The following is a 17497-nucleotide window of genomic DNA, read 5'->3' as shown; positions in this document are numbered from 1 at the left end:
CATTTAGTTTGTTCTTCAGAAGTGAAGGTGCAAGTGGTTCTTACTCGCTTTCTTGTTTCTGAACCTCGTATTAAATGAATTTGTCTACAGTTTGCTTAGCTTTTCTCTCATTTTGTCTATTTATCTTTCTACTCTTCATTAGGGGAGTGTTTTTTGATCTCCAATTTATGTTGAATGTTCATTCCATTATTCTGTCTCTCTGTTGACTATTTTATTTCAACAATCACATATTTTTAAAAAATCACTTTTAAAATTTTATGTAGAGTAAAATTTATTTTTGGAATATGATTCTATGAGTTTTGACAAACCCATATAGTTGAGTAACCACTGCCACAATCAAGGTATGGAACATTTCATCACTCCCTAAAGTTCTCTCTTGTGGCCCCTTTGTGGTGAACCTGCCCTGACTGTCACCCCTGGCCCACATGAACCACTGATTTCAACACATGTATTTTTATTTTTTTAATTTTTTAATGGCTCCTTGGTATTTCTGATTCCCGTTTTTTCTTTGGAATTTGTTCTTACTTTATTGATCTAACTTGATTTTGTTGTGATATTCAAAATCATGTGATGTCATATCCTCTTGAATGGTTTTCAGGGTTCGCATGCATGAATTATCTGCTTCTTCCAGGGCTAGCCATGTTCTCTTGTGATCTCTCTCTCCCTCTCCCCACCCCCTCCACCCCCACCCTCATTTTCATCTTCGTTCTTTTCTTTCTTGCTGGTTGGGTTTTCTTAAATGACTGGATGGTCACTGGCTGCTTGTTCATTTTTAGGAGCAAAGAGGAGGCTGAATAGCACAGGTAGCCAGAATGGGTTTCCGTTGCAATGGGGAAGGCCTGATTCCTGAGAAGGTCTTAGACTTGACTGAGAATCCTGACTGTGGGCTTCTGCAAGTGCTGTGCGTGGCCAGGTGTGTCAACAGACCAGCTTCTGTCAAGTGCACAGGTGGGAACAGCTAGGGTGGAGAACCTCTGGAGTTTCTGGAATAAACAAAACAAAACAAACAAAAGCAAGGAGGGCTGTATTCCAGGGGTCAAGAGCTTTAGAATATTCTACCCTTGAGTAGTGTTGCTTCCCCTACCTGGTGTCTGATGTGGAGATCCACAAGTCACCTCCAGGCCTATCTTCCTCATCTCTGGCCTCAAGACAGGGTATGTCCATGCTCAGGCGGATGGCTCACTCTCTGTAGAGACAAGCTTAGGTCTGTACCTGGGGTAGATGCCTCTTCTGCTGGAGGAACGTGCTTTGCTTATATGGAGTAAAAGGAGCGTGCAAAGGACCTGAGTAGCCAGCTGATCTGAATGCACTTTTTGAATAGCCTGGCCATTGTGGGCCTGGTGACATTTCTAGAGCCCCTATCTGTCTGATATTATTGGCTGTTTTGTTTTTCTATCAATCTGCTCCTAGTCATTGACTATCAACTAAGGGGTCTTCCTTCTTTCCTTTCTACTGTCAATGCTTTTATTCTTTATTTTTTAAAGTTTTAAATTTGAGACAGAGCCTTGCTGTGTTGCCCAGGCTGGAGTGCAGTGGTGCAATTATGGCTCACTGCAGGCTCGACCTCCCAGGGTCAAATGACCCTCCCACCTCAGCCTCCTGAGTAGCTGGAATCAGAGGTGTACACCACCACGCCTGGCTAATTTGAGAATTTTTTGTAGAAAGGAGATCTTGTTATGTTGCCCATGTTGGTCTCTGGGCTCAAGCAATCCTCCCGCCTCGGCCTCCCAAAATGCTGTGATTTTAGGCATGAGCCACTGCGCCTGTCCTTTTCTTTTTTTTCTTTTTTCTTTTGAGACTCCAGCTGTGTCCCCCAGGCTGGAGTGCAGTGATGTGATCTTGGCTCACTGCACCTTCTGCCTCCTGGGTTCAAGTGATTCTCCTGCCTCAGCCCCCTGAGTAGCTGGGATTACAGGTGCATGCCAGCATGCCCAGCTGATTTTTGTATTTTTGGTAGAAATGGGATTCTACCACGTTGGCCAGGCTTGTCTCGAGGTCTTGACCTCAGGTGATCCGTTCACCTCAGCCTCCCAAAGTGCTGGGATTACAGGCCTGAGCTACTGTGCCTAGCCCTTTTATTCTTTTAAACAACTCTCTTTCTTCCTCTCTCTGTATGTATGTACATGTTATATATGTATATATGTACATTTAAAAATATTTCAGCTGGGCTTTGGGTGGGAGGTTTGCCATCTGAGAAGAAAATGTGTATGATTTTGAAGGTAATAAGGATATTTATTTTAAAATATGATGTCTAGTTCAGACCTTCCACAAAATTCTTCTTTTCTTCCTGTGCCATTAACCTGTGATGGAAAAGGTTTAAAGCTGGACATCTTTCTCCTGATTCAAGGCACTGAACACAGCAAAAGTATAATGACCTATTGAGTTTTAGTTTAATTATATAATCGATGACCAGGAATAAGTATATTTAAAGAAGAGCTGATATATTTTGTGGTTAGACTCTGCCTTGAAGTACCTAGGAAGAGAATGTGATTTGCTTATTGAGTTGCTTGGAAGAGGTGAGGAGAATAGTGGGGGTCACAGTAGTTGACAATGTTGTACACATGCTTAGTTCATTTTCTTTAACACATACTATTGTAAAATATACTAATTTTGGGGGGCGGGGGAAGGAGAGCATCAGAATAAATAGCTTGGGTGCTGGGCATGGTGGCTTATGCCTGTAATCCCAGCACTTTGGGAGGCCGAAGCGGGCAGATCACTTGAGGCCAGGAGTTCAAAAACAGCCTGGCCAACATAGTGAAACTCTGACTCTGCTAAAAATACAAAAATTAGCCAGGCGTGGTGGCAGGTGCCTATAATCCTGCTACTCAGGAGACTGAGGCATGAGAATCACTTGGGCCTGGCAGGTGGAGGTTACAGCGAGTTGAGATTGCACCACTGCGCTCCAGCCTGGGCAACAGAGCTAGACTCCAGCCTGGGCAATGGAGTGAGACTCTGTCTCAAAAATAAATAAATAAATAAATAAATAAATAAATAAGAATAAATAGCTAGTGCATGCTGGGCTTAACGCCCAGGTGATGGGTTGACAGGTGCAGCAAACCACCATGGCAGATGTTTACCTGTGTAACAAACCTGCACATCCTGCACATGTACCCTGGAACTTAAAATAAAAATTAAAAAAAGATGCTAATTTTGGTATAATTTTTCCCTCCCTCAGTCTATCTATTCTGAAAAATCATATTTAAATGAATTTAATGTATAAAATTTGGAATTTAATAAATTGAAGTGCGTTAGACAGTTTCCTCTTCTCCCCAAGGACAGTTCTTTAACTCCATAGTGGAGGCCAATGGTTACACAGATGTTAGTCTGTTGAAATTGCTTTTGTAGCCATACAAGTTAGGAAATGACTGATCTGCAAATTGTCAAATAAGTAGAGTCTATGGATTGCAAGGAGGCTTATCCTGTGCTCCACGATGTCTGGCAACAGGTGCCTGCATTACTGTGCTGAGAAGAATGTTGGATCTTTTCTGGACTCTGCTGAGAGTGGTGTGATTAGTAATGTCTGCTCTGAGCACAGGAGGTAGCACATAAGCTAGGCATAGATCAGTATGCCAGTAGCAGTGGTTGTTCTTGTTATTTTTATTGTTAATTATTAGTGTTCCACAATTTATTTAGCTTATTTATTATTTTGGGCCATACATTTATCTATAAGACCATAATATTTTAATGGAAAATATATACCTGAATGTAATATGGTATTTCTAGTTCTGTTTGGGTCTTTTTTTTTTTTTTGAGATAGGGTCTTGCTCTGTTGCCTAGGCTGGAGTGCAGTGGTACAATCACAGCTAACTGCAGCCTCAACCTCCCAGGCTCAAGCAATCCTTCCACCTCAGCCCCCCTAGTAGCTGAGACTACAGGTGTGTGCTATCACACTCAGCTAATTTTTGTATTTTTCTGTAGAGAGGAGGTTTTGCCAGGTTGCCCAGGTTGGTCTCAAAGTCTCTGACTCAAGCAATTCACCCGCCTCGGCCTCCCAAAATGCTGGGAGTACCAGCGTGAGCCACTGTGCCCAGCCTGGTGTTTTTTAAAGAAATATTTTATTTGAAGATGTGGTTTCATATAAGAGCCAAGCGAGATATTGATATTTTATCATACAATTTTCTTTTCTTTTCTTTTTTTTCTTTTTTTTTTGAAACGAAGTCTTGCTCTGTTGCCAGGCTGGAGTGCAGTGGCGCAATCTTGACTCACTGCAACCTCCGCCTCCCAGGTTCAAGTGATTCTCCTGCCTCAGCCTCCCGAGTAGCTGGGACTACAGGTGCACGCCGCCATACCTGGCTAATTTTTGTATGTTTAGCAGAGATGGGACAATTTTCAATAAGAGATTTCTGTTCTACATGGGTGAATTTTGAGAGTGATAGAGATTTAAGTTTTAATAGTTGTGATATATTCTTATAAGTGGGAACTAAACATTTACACATTTATGTCCATCTACACATGGTCTTTTCTTAACAATAGAATTGTTTTATGGTTTTCCCCCATCTTTAGGCTTTAAATAATTATTTCTGTTCGTATTGCACATTTGCTATAGGTATGATACTTATTTACTATATCAAAGGAATTGAATGTGATCCTTCTTGTGTTTCTAATGTTCTGTTTTCTTATAAACTTTGTTTTGATATTTTTCAGACTATCCTCATATCTTAGATACTCGAGTCCCAAATCTGCATGTGTTTATCTTGGCTGTAATCAACAGTGCCGGTTGGTGTTCCTGGGCACAAACCACAGGGCTGCTCGATGTCACACATTTCCTTTTTTGTGTATTCCCGTGATCAATATCAGCAACAGTACAGGGAATAGACTCTCCTCCACCAGCTCGTATTTTTCTTAAACAACATGTAGGGGGGTGTGTGTGTGTGTGTGTATTAATTTCTCACCTTTTACACCATAATTCAAAATCTAGGTGACATGTTCCAATACCCGATAAGCATTTCATAGCGGGGTAGGTCAGGTTTACTGTGTAATCCCTTTGATAATGGCTTCTTTTATAAATACATGAGAGAAGTTACAATTGAGTCCTGCTGAGGAAGTAGATCAATAGGTGGCAAGTTGTTTGACCCTTCGAGCCAGAAAGAGAATTTGGTAAATTGTTAGACAGGTTATTGACTGCCCTTTAGAGAGCCAGGGGTTTGGATTCTGTAACTCCTTTCAGCTGGGGCTTGTATTTCATGTATGAGAGGCCTACATTATCATAATCCATTTTTCGCTTTTATGTTATCTATCAGCAGCTCTCATAAGTCTGCTTTCTGAAGGGCATTCCCCATTTACGTGCTCTAATTCACCATCTTTTACAAAAATTATAAAATTGATGTTTTGCAACCAGAGGCATTATATGTGAGTTGATAGAGGTGCTGCTACGGGGAAGAAGATTAGTGGTAGAATTAAGAACAAGACAATGGCTGTGGAAGGAAATTCATGAACAGACATCGCATCAACACTACAGGAAGATAGGCTCAAAAAGCATCTTAGACCCCAAAATCCTAGAAGAGTATCAGGCTTATCGTCATTATAATTATGCCTTTGGCTGATGTTGAATGGTGCTAATGGTACAGTACCAAATTTTTACTTAAGTGGCTCAATTAAGTGGAAAATGCCCAGATTGACCCCAATATGTAAAAAAGGTATTATCTTAAAATGTCTCTACCTATTAAATGGTGATTCTCCTGGAACTGCTCAAATGGGAAATCTGTGGACATATGTAGAATTGTTGCACTCATGTTATCATGAGACTTAAAACATTTGATGGGAGAATTACTTCATTTGTACGATTTTACACACCTGAAATTATAACTCAATTTGGATCATTTTTGTAAATTATTAATAGTTTATACCATTTCCTAGGACATTTTATTCATTTGAGTTTTTGTTTTGAGTTTTGAGTTTTTTTATTCAAGGGAAAAAATGTTCCGTTTTTCTTGTTATCTCATATAATAGGCTGTTTTGCTTTACAGTTCTGAAACTAACAGACAGAATCTTTTATGTGCAATGAATGTGAGTTTTAAAATCTTCTTATGGGGAATAAAATATGAAGACTAGTAAAGTGAGTATGTGTTTACTCCGTCCTGGAAGAAGTGAGTGAAGGAGGCCCAAGGCTTGGCTTTTGGGGGTTCAGGTCTTCTACAACTTGGGCTCCCGGTGGGAAAGAAAGAGAATGGTAGGAGGAGAAACTGCCCAGGCAGCAGAGGCATCTGCAAAAGCAAGTGGCCGACTCTGTGCTGTTCGTGCTGCGGCAGCTTGGAGCTGGCTTCAGTTCAGATTTTCTAGGCATTGGAGGAGGTCTTCCTTAAACAAATCTGTTAACATTTTTGTTTTGGGGAGAACACAGCGCCACATAGATGTAAATTCACCAGTTTATATTTCTGCCTGAAGCTGCTGCATCTCACTGCTCCCCTGGGCCTCCCATCCTGGCAGGAGTAGGCGTGGTCTTGGTCCAGCCAATCTTCATCGCTATGCCTGGTTTCTGTCCTGCGGTCCTCTGGCTGTGTTTGTTCCTGTTGTTCCCTCTGCTAGGGGAAACCTCTTTGAGCATGGGATTCCTTGGGCTTCTGCAGCTCCGGGCTTTCTCTTCCTGGGGTAGTTGTGGTGGCAGGTTTCTCATGGTGAGCAGGTGATGGCTGACCTCCGTAGGGCTTATCATCATCCTCTTTCTCTCTCTCTCCTCCTGTCTCTCTGCCTCCACCCTAGTGACATGCTGTTTCCTTTTCTCACTACTTCTGGGCTTAAATGCAGACATCCTCAGTGAAGCAAACTCAGATGGGACAGACGTCCACGAAGAGAGCCAGTGTCACAACAGAGAGAATCATTCTTTCTTTCTACTACTCTGTTCTCATTCCATATGGCGTACATGGGCATCACGCTTTTTCCTCCACACGGGAGCTGTTGGAGGCAGGGTGATGGTCATCAGTGCACACGGGTGCGTCCTAATGGTAATTTGTACCCAGGCCTGCTCTGATCTTTCAGATGCCATTTTTGATTGGTGAGTGTCATGATGTACAGGTGTTAAGTGGTTTGAATACCATCCCTGCATGGAGATATGATTAACATCATTGTCACAAATTCCGTATTTCACATATTGGCTCAGGTGCAGATCTGGAGTCGTGATCCTTTTTGCTATCTTTCCTATCTGACTCCTTCCAGTGGACTTTGTTCCCTCTGTCTCCTGGACCACGGCTAGAGTTCCCAGTGTGGTCTTTTGGGACATTCATCCCACCTACTTTATTTTCATCTTTCCTTGCTGGTCCTTCCTCAGACGGTTGAGCTGGAGTTACTTTTCCCCCACCACTTGTAGGGTATTGGTGCTCTGTGTCTGAGCTCTGAGATGGAGCAGGACGATTAGAACCTCGCTTCACCAAGCATTCTCCTTTGGAGGGGCTGGCGTTACCTTTAGGGGCTGATCAGGTTTGGGAGATTTAGAAGTTGGAGAGTGACAGTCTTCCTCCTTGTTGAGTGTTTCATTTTCTAGAGACTTCTCAGTCTGTCTCCTTCCTGCATCCTGGTCTGACTGACTTCTGCCGGGTGTGGCGGAGTTCCCAGTCTGCGATGACTCACTTCCTGTCCTCAACCCTTCCGGTTCCTGAGTTTCTTCACTTCGCCAGCTTGGGTGTCTCTCCCGAGGCCGTCGGTCCAGTTTTGACCCATCCAGCTGATGCTGCAACTTCTTTTGTTCCTTCTGTAGCCGTTCTTCTACTTCTCTTTCTCTAGCAGCTGTATCAACAGGCTTTGCCACTCCTAAGACAGAGGCAGCTCGACTGGACTGGGAGTTACTAGCAGAAGAATCATTTCCCTTAGGAGTATAATGAGGCTTTAGATTCAGTCTGGATCTTTGGCGGGGACCTCTATCATCACTCCTATAATCACTCCAAGAGTAATCATCTCTGGAGCTGCACGACCCATCATCCTGTCTGTTGTATCAGTCTTCATAGCGGTCCCTGCCTCCTCTGTAGTCATCCTCCCTGCGGTACTCACTGCCAAATGCCCTTCCACCACTGCCTATCCAGGAATGATAGCCTCTAGCATAGTCTCTGCTGCCTTGGTCATCACAGCGATCCCTACCGCCAGCTATATCGATCCATATCCCGGGATGGGCCATCCCGATACTCATACCAATAGCCGTGGCCATACCGGTCTGAATCATAGCGATCTCGATACTTGTCTCCAAAGCTATCATCACCCCTTCTAGGCGGGTAGTCATCAAAGCTGTCTGTGGCAGAACGAGCCCTCCAGTCTGTATCTGTTTTGACAGAATCCCGATTTCTATCACGGCCAAGAGAACGACCGTCCCTGTCTTTATCCTGTGCTTGATCAGCAACGTCCACTCGAATTCTCCTGTTACCTAGAGACTCTTCACTGAGACTCAGGGCACTGAGCAGGGAATCCAGGTCCTCAAATTCAGCATAACCAAGACCTTTCAACCTCTCTGGATTGCTGGGTTCACGTGGTAAACGCACTGCACTGATACTTAATCCTCTAAAGAATTCCTTAATTGACTCTTCTGTCACATCATAGGGTAGGTTCCCTAGAAAAGCAGTGTAGGGCAGCGATTTGAGAAGAAGGCTCCGGTCGATATTGGGTCCTCGAGAAGCCCGTGGAGCAGTGGGAAGGATGGAACTGTCAATTGGAGGCACCCTATACACATTGTTATCATTACTGTGTCAGGTTGTTGAAACATCTCCTTCCAGATCATCTGTTTCATCAGCCCAGCTGACTGGTTTGGAAACATAGGTGCTTCCTCCACCAGTCCCCCAATCCTCAGCCAGAAAGTCTGTTAGGGAGATAGTTTTCCCCTTCTTAGTCTTCTTTTTTGCTGAGGCCGCCATGTTGGGAGCAGGAAAGCAACACTTTCATTTTAAAAAGCATTTTGTCTCATGTTAGTATAGCTATTTTATAGTGGAATTTAAAAATATGACAATATCTATCTTTTAGTGGGCAAGTATTGCCTATTTACATTTTTATGATTATTGAATTGTTTCTCCCAACTGTTAAATTTCTATTTGTCCTGTTTGTTTTATGCTTTTTCTCTCTGTCTTCACTATTTTTTTTTAATTATATTGAGTTAGATTTTTGGTTCTTCTAAAAAATTTGATATTTTCCCTTTTGTAGGATTTGAATTTATGTAATCTTATTTCCATTCTTTGTGATTATACTTAAAATGTTATTGCATGTGCTTAAACAAAATCTAAAATTCAATAATATTCGAACCTTTCTCATGAAGAATAGAAAAATCTTAGAATACTTTAAGTCTCATATGCCCTCTCAACTTATTGTCCAGTATTTTAGCTTTGTCTTTTAAAAAAAATCCTATATAGTAGACATTGTTATTATTCCACACAATGTGTGTTTGTGTGTGTGCCTGTGCATGCCTGTGTGCACATTTACATTTTATTTGCTTGCCACTCTCCTTTTTTGCATTTTAGCTTTTCCTTCTGGACTTATTTTCTTTCTTGCTGACAGTGTATTTTTTTTTTTTTTTTGAGACGGAGTCTCACTCTGTCGCCCAGGCTGGAGTGCAGTGGCGCAATCTTGGCTCACTGCAAGCTCCGTCTCCCGGGTTGACTCCATTCTCCTGCCTCAGCCTCTCCGAGTGACTACAGGCGCCCGCCACCACGCCCAGCTAATTTTTTTTTGTATTTTTAGTAGAGATGGGGTTTCACCGTGGTCTCGATCTCCTGACCTCGTGATCCGCCCGCCTCGGCCTCCCAAAGTGCTGGGATTACAAGCGTGAGCCACCGCGCCCGGCCTGTATTCTTTATAATAAGTAGCTTCATGGAAGACCTGATGGTGGTAATCTCTCTCAGAGTCTGCTTATTTTTAAATGTTTTATTATTTCTTCTTCTTCTTCTTCTTCTTCTTCTTCTTCTTCTTCTTCTTCTTCTTCTTCTTCTTCTTCTTCTTCTTCTTCTTCTTCTTCTTCTTCTTCTTCTTCTTCCTCCTCCTTCTCCTCCTCCTCCTCCTCTTCTTCCTCCTCCTCCTTCTCCTCCTCCTCTTCTTCTTCTTCTTCCTCCTCCTCCTTCTTCTTCCTTTCCTTCTTCCTCTCCTTCTCTTTCTTCTCCTTCTCCTTCTTCTTCTTTTTTTGAGATGTTTGAGATGGAGTCACGCTGTGTCGGCCAGGCTGGAGTGCTGTGGCACAATCTTAGCTTACTGCTACCTCTGCCTCCTGGGTTCAACCAATTCTCCTGCCTCAACCTCCTGAGTAGCTAGGATTATAGGCATGCACTACCATGCCTGGCTAATTTTTGTATTTTTAGTAGAGACAGGGTTTCACCACATTGGCCAGGCTGATCTCAAACTCCTGACCTCAGGTGATGTGATCCACCTGCCTCGGCCTCCCAAAGTGCTGGGATTACAGGTGTGAGCCACTGCACTCGGCTGGCCTATTTCTTATTCTTTGAAGATAATTTTGAATGACATAAAACAATCATTGTTGCTACAAAATGGAGTCGTTCAGACTTAGGAGGAACAATTAAAATTACATTTAAACCTTCTATCATCTTCCTACATCCCTAACAGTTAGTTATGGTCTTGTTCATTGGGTAAAATGACTTCCTTGGTTAAAATCAGAGTGTGAAAGATGATCCCCAGCAAAGAGATTGGTCTCTCTCCTAACTCAGAAAGGAGGAGCTAAAAAGCCAGTTTCATGACATGAAGTCAGAACTTTTGCTTTTTAAATGTTCTTAAAAAATATGGCCAGGTGTGGTGGCTCATGCCTGTAATCCAAGCACTTTGGAAGGCTGAGTCGGTTGGATTGCTTGAGCCCAGGAGTTCGAGATCCAGCATGGGCAACATGGTGAAACCCCATCTCAACAAAAAATACAAAAATTAGCCGGGCATGGTGGCAGTTACCTCTGGTCCCAGCTACTCAGGAGGCTGAGGTGGGAGGATCACCTGAGTCTGAGAGGTCAAGGCTGCAGTGATGTGTGATCCTGCCACTGCACTTCAGTCTAGGTGACAGAGTGAGACTCTATCTGAAAATTTTTTTTTTAAGTTGTATTTTTTTTAAAAAAATAGGTAATATGTTAAATATGTTAGTATACTTCTTCCTTTATGAATGAAAGCCTGTTACGCACAAAGGGGCCTATGCTGGGCGTCCCTGAGAACATCCTCTCAGGTTTGATGACCCTCTGGGAGGTTTCACAAGACTCAGCATACACTCCTACTTATTCATGTGGCCATGATTTGTTATGGTGAAAAGATACAGAGCAAAATCAGCAAAGGTAAAATGCATGGGGACAGGTCAGGAGGAAGCAAGACGCTTCTTCCGGCAGAGCCACACAGGATGCGCTTAACTCCTCCAGCAATGAATTGTGACAACCTGCGTCAGACGCTGCCAACCAGCGAAGCTCCTTAGAGACTTAGTGCCCAGGGGTGGCAGAGAGGGGGAGTGGGTTATCACCAAATTCCAGACACCCATAAAGAAAGCAGGTGTTTAGCTGTGCGTACAAACAGCTTCAGCACAGTGAGCCACTCTTGGTGGTGAATGATGGTAGAAAACCCTCCCCAGATTCAAATTCCCAGACACCAGAGAAGGGCCGTCCTTGTAAGCAGGACTTTCAAATGTAGCAGGCAGCCCTGCCATGTTAACTCATTTTCACATAGAGCCCATAAGGAAATCATCATATAGCAACAAATTCTTTTGACATCTGAATTCTGCTCTCAGATCCTCTAGTTTGAGTGTAAATGTGACAGTGGTTAGGTAAACGGAAAGCCAGAGAAGGTGGACTTAAGTGCTCAGGAGGGAGAAGATGGAGATGGATATAATTGACTTAGAATATGGCAAGAGATTAAGGGGCCGTGGTGGCTGTTTGATTTCACCAGGAGACAGGAATGAAAACAAAGTTTAGAGATTTGTTAGAGCTAGAAGTCTTAAAATTAGTGGTTGCCTATAATGTTAGAGATTTATATCTATTAAAGAAGGTTTATTAACCTCAGCACTGTTGACATTTGGGACAGGATAAGTCTGTCAGGGAGGGGGCTGTACAGTGTACTGTAGGATAGCCTCATTCCTCGCCTTCTGACCACGAGATGTCAGTAGTATGTTCCCCTCCCTGCTCACTCCCAAATGTGACAACCAGAAATGTCTCCAGACGTTGCCTATTGCCAAATGTCCTCTGAGGACAGTATGAAAACGTGGGATTTACAGAAAATAAATCCATGAAGATCTTAGCTTTGTATGTCTGAGTTGTTCACTAATATTTCACATTTACAGTAGTTTTCCATTTATAAAACTTTTTCATCTGATTCCAGTAGCAACTTCATGAGAGAACCAGGAATATTTTATTCCCACCATATAGATGAAGGTCGTGAGACACAGAGGTTAAATTACTTTGCAGGAGAGCAAAGAGAAAGTAGTAGTAGTTAGTAGCTGTAGTATTAATAGTAATAGTAATAATAATATTATAATTAATGGTAGACATTTTCTTGAGTGCCTACTATGAGCCACAAATGGTTTCAAATGACTTACACATGTGAATTTTGCAGCAGCCTGAATTGTGCTACTATTATGTTTTTCTTCTAGATGAGAAAGTTGAGGCCAGAGAGGTTAAGAAACCTAACCCAAAGGCACGCAGATGGAAGGTAGACTAGCCAAGTACAAACCCAGGCACTTTGTCTCCTGTGCTCCTATAAGCACTGGATTCTGGATAAAAAGAGAGTGTTTCTGGGTTCTTGCTCTCCCCAGTCATGTTCTTTCTCATTCCTATCTCCACAGAGGTTGCCATTTGCTTATTTCGCTTCCTGCATTTTGACGAGCTCTGGTCTAGTGATTTGCATATAACTTTTCCTATATTTTTAACAACTGAATCTCACAGAGAAAAAAAATTTGAAGTCATCTTTCTGTGACCTAACTTTGCTATTTCAGATGCAATCTTCTATTATTATCTTGATTCTCTCTCTATTTTTAATACAGCATTTTATGTAAATCTGGATTTGTTGCAACTGTCAGCTCAGTCTTGATACACACACTTCAGCCAATTCTTGCATAGCTCATCTAAGAGACTTCTGTTTATGATGCTAAACATTTCAGCATATTCCTCACATCTCTCAACCAGCTCTGAATGCATTACATGTCATATTTCCACAATTATGTTTTGTTTTCCAGAAAACTTGTGAATGTGTCAATTCATCCATTCTTTTTTTTTTTTTTACTTGTTTCCTGATTCTTTTTGAACATCCATTTCTCATGCCCTCTGTCTTCTTCCTACATTCTTACTCTTAATATGGAGGAGGAAAAAAGTCTTATTCTTTCCCTAGGCCTAGTGGAGAAATCTTCTGTTTTCCTTAAAATTTCTATTCAAGACAAATTTTAGGAAGACCTTTCACAACCTTTTAAATGCAGTGTTTGGAAAGGGCTTTAGAACTAATGGTATGGTGCCACCGATTCGTGTTAGATGCTTGACTTCTCTCTTCTATAATCACATGAGGATCACCAGCCCCTCAGTTTATTTCTATATCTGGTTTTCTTTTCTTTTTCTTTTTTGCTGAGGAGGTGGAGTGGTTGGTGAGTGGAAGTTGAGAGTGTGACTTCAGAGCAGAATGTTGTTGGATTAGATTAGATGGACATTACTACATGGACATGATGTTGAGAAATCCAATGTTTGATGGGATTTTCAGATGTGTTGAGTTTGAAATTAATTAGTTTCCTACAGATATTGTAATTTTTATTTTCAATATAAGGCAGTATGAGTTGCCATCTCTGTAATTACACTTATTTCTTCTGAGTCTTATGGTCTCACCTCATGAGGCCATCCCACTCTCTCTCTCAATAGTTAAGCCTTCTTTTTTTTTTTTGGAAGATCTTATTCTCTTTTGCTAGCTCTGAATATAATGTGAATCCTCCAATCCTCAGGTTTTAATTCATTTTAGTACTCATGATTCCTGGTAGTTTCAGGTATAAATTCCTTCTTTCCTTTAGCATTTATTATTTTGGTTACTAATACTAAATTGAACTTTTTCTCTCCTACATAAAAATTTTGGATAATTTCTTCCTGTTATGCGTCTTTAGAGAAAGTTATGCTACATACTGATTAACCCACTATTAAAAAACCATTAAATCTTAGGATTTAAAAAGATAATTGGAAAAAGTACAAAGCATTGTTATCTGTTTCTAGTCCTAGATATCAATGTACATTGCATAGTATGTTAGTAAGTTTGCACTTTGGTCATGAGATTAGCACAATATTTTTCTAAAAGACAGTAGAAGCTTTTCAAGGTTTTTTTTTTTTTTCCCCAGAGTAACCCTTTTTCCAAATAGAACTTTGATGCTCATACCAAACATATCAAAGTAGTGTTTTATTTATATGCATGTATTTTATAAGTTCAAATCTATCACCCTTTCATGGTGCAAAGTCAAATGGTGAGAACAATTCGATTATTTTCCTGAAACGATACTTCAAACTTAGTGGTATGGGCAGCAAGTGAAGTTCATTACTATCCAAATAGAATTCATTTTTGTCTTGCATGGAGGAAATTTGTGCACACGTAGTGAAGAGGTACAAATTGCACTCTCCTCCAACAGTTCACTTTTCAATCTCAGGATGCTCTTTAATTAAATAATTAAGCAGAATTTTACTTTATTTTATTATTTATTTATTTATTTATTTGTTTGTTTGTTTGTTTGTTTTTGAGACAGCGTCTCACTGTGTCTCCCAGGCTGGAGTGCAGTGGCACAATCTCTGCTCACTGCAACCTCCGCCTCCTGGGTTCCAGCGATTCTCCCACCTCAGCTTCCCAAGTAGCTGGGATTACAGGTGTGCACCACCATGTCTGGCTATTTTTTTGTGTTTTTAGCAGAGACTGGGTTTCACCGTGTTGGCCAGGCTGGTCTCAAACTCCTGACCTCAAGTGATCCACCTGCCTTGTCCTCCCAAAGTGCTGGCATTACAGGGGTGAACCACTGCCCCCGGCAGTGGTTTAATTTTAAATTAAATTAAACGTAAATGGCAGAAGAAGGTTGTTCCCCAAAGCATGCCCCCAAACTGAGTGAACCTGCAAGTTAGTATGAAGCGGATCTCTCAATGGGCTAAACTTTCTGTAACACATTTGACAGTGGATTCTAATTACAGTTTAAAAAATGGTTAAAATCCATATGTAAAATTTTCAAATTAAACATCGTAGAGACCTGAAAATCTCAGGGGCAACTTTATCCCATAGAATACATTTTGAAAAACAAAACACAAGAAAACATGCTCAGTTGTTACTATAGCTTTAAAATGCAGCCATACGTAGTTGCTACGTTTTAAAGTTCAGTAAAGTTCAACTTTCCAAGTTGGAACTTGCAAATATCACATAACACACCAGAGTTGTCTGTCCAACTTCCTCTGTCTATTGTCTGGAACATAGTTCAGAAGTAGCCTCTGGAAAAATGTGGCCAACATTTTGTCTGACTTCAGCATAAGGAGAGCAAAAGACCTTACCTGCTACACCTTTCTCACTTGAATCAATAACTCTGGTATTTACCAACATTTTAAACAAACTTGACTATCTAGAGAAGATAAGGCAGAACCAAGTGCTGTGTGTGAGAAATTATCTCTTGACAGGTCAGCGGTTATACAAGCACAATCATCTTGTATGATTTAGGTTATTTACCTTTATAAACTTCAAAAGCATGACTTCTTTATATCACGGTCTGATAATATCTATTAAGATGATCCTACATTATCAGGAAAAAATATAACTAGGTTCGTTTATACTCTAAGAAGGCAGGAAAATCGTGTAAAGGGTTTTGAAGGATGTTAATTAAAATAGTTAAAATGAGTCCAGCAGTTATGGGGTTAACTCCAATTACCTGGAACATTGGCTTATATGGGACATTAAATTCCTGAAGAATGCTGGAAAAATGAGACTTGCATGTACATTTTCCTACCATGAATCTGACTCCATGGGAGCTACAATATTTAATCTTTATTTCAGAAGTGCTAGTGTGCTTTGGGTAGGTTTTATCTGCACTGACAAATGATTACTGCATCAGCCTTCTCATGGGACACCAGGGTCAGGGATGCTGAAAAGAACCTTTTACCAGGAGAGTCGAGTTTGAAACAGTGAGGACGTTAGAGAAGCCACAGGAAGAGACACATGTGGATACCAGAAAGGAGAGGGGTTAGAGAGAAGCAAACGGGGAGGACCTCTGAGCTCTGTGGCTTTTGTGGCCATGGGGGTCACAGCAGCTAAAGCTGTCTCCTCAGCGCCAGCTGAACATGGGAGCAGTGAGTAGATGGGACAGCAGCTCTGAATCAGTGTTTGAGTCTTTACCTGCACACAGGGAGGAAATGCCATCTCCTCACCACCAGGAGAGTCATCTGTGAACATAAGAGGCTGCTGCATGTTTGCACAAATGCGACGACATGCCTTATAAGACATGCTGAAGTTTGGCTGTAGCCAAGGCATGGGCTCCTTGGGTGGTTGTTCTGTCCCCTTCCATCCCTTCATTTCTTCTGTCCACAAGTATTTATTGAGGTCACACTAGGAGGCAGACACTAGTAGGTGCTAGTGATATAGGCAGGAATGTACCCCAGCAAGGGACAAGACAGCCCACCATTGCTGCCAGAGAACTTTCGTTGTACTGTGAGGCAGAGGCCTGCCAATAGGAAAAGCCATGAGCATGATAAGCATTAGCATAGGGGCAGAAAAATCCATCCGGGGGCCATTCCTGACCCAAACTCGGGAGGCCAGGAGAGCTTCCTGGAGAAAGTGACATCTAAGGCAAGACCTGATAAATAAACACAGTTTATAAAAAATGGGCAGTGGGGTGGGAAGAGGGATGGGTTTTCCAGGAAAGGGGAATAACGTGTCAGGGGAGCAGTGGGAACCAGAAGGGTGAACTCCGGGGACTGAAGTGATCCCTGCAGCAAGAGCATGCAGTGTTAACAGTGAGAAGTCTGCAGAGGCCTGGCCATGGGGGCCTTGGCAGACAGGAGGCCAGACTTTATTCCAAGATCAACTGGAAGCCATTGAAAGGTTTTACTCAGGGGAGTGACGTGATCAGATTTGCATTTGAGAACATTTGTTCTCAGATGGGAAGGGCAAGACTGGCTGGTGCTGTAGTCACCTAAATGATAAATGTGCCCGACAATCTGAACCGGAGGCGGACTGACCGAGACTGCCGCACTCACCTGGCGAAACGAGACTCTCACAAAAAAATGGAGTCAATATGGAGACATATACACATATATACATTTATATAAGTAAATAGTTGAGATATATTTGCAGACAAGATCAATAGATTTGGTGAACGAGTGATTGGATGTGTGAGGAATCTAGATTACTCCCAGCTTTCTGACTTGGGCAACGGGGCACTAATATAATAAATGAAAAAGAAGATTCAGGGGAGGAACTTGTGTTAGGGAGGGGTGGGGTGATGAACAGCTGCGTGTTGGACTGGTGGAGTTGTGCTGGGTATGGAATCTGCAAATGGAAATGCTATTGAATCTGAAACTCGGACTTTGGAGTAGTCAGAGTAGTCAGCTCACAGAGAGGCCCCAAAGCTGCGGGA

At 41.9% G+C, this 17497-nt stretch overlaps 1 protein-coding gene and 1 pseudogene across 3 annotated transcripts in view; one reads left to right on the top strand and one right to left on the bottom strand.

Annotated features, from left to right (window-relative positions):
• Nucleotides 1–17497, top strand: part of NEBL (nebulette) — a 400747-nt gene that overhangs the window by 141039 nt on the left and 242211 nt on the right. The gene's annotated exons all lie outside the window — the stretch shown is intronic.
• LOC116474268 (eukaryotic translation initiation factor 4B-like) lies at nucleotides 7065–8841 on the bottom strand (annotated as a pseudogene).

Source organism: Hylobates moloch, unplaced genomic scaffold (assembly GCF_009828535.3).
Source record: "Hylobates moloch isolate HMO894 unplaced genomic scaffold, HMol_V3 SCAFFOLD_2, whole genome shotgun sequence".
Taxonomy (NCBI): Eukaryota; Metazoa; Chordata; class Mammalia; order Primates; family Hylobatidae; genus Hylobates; species Hylobates moloch.
Note: the sequence above shows the minus strand (reverse complement) of the source record. Positions and strands in the feature narration are given on the sequence as shown.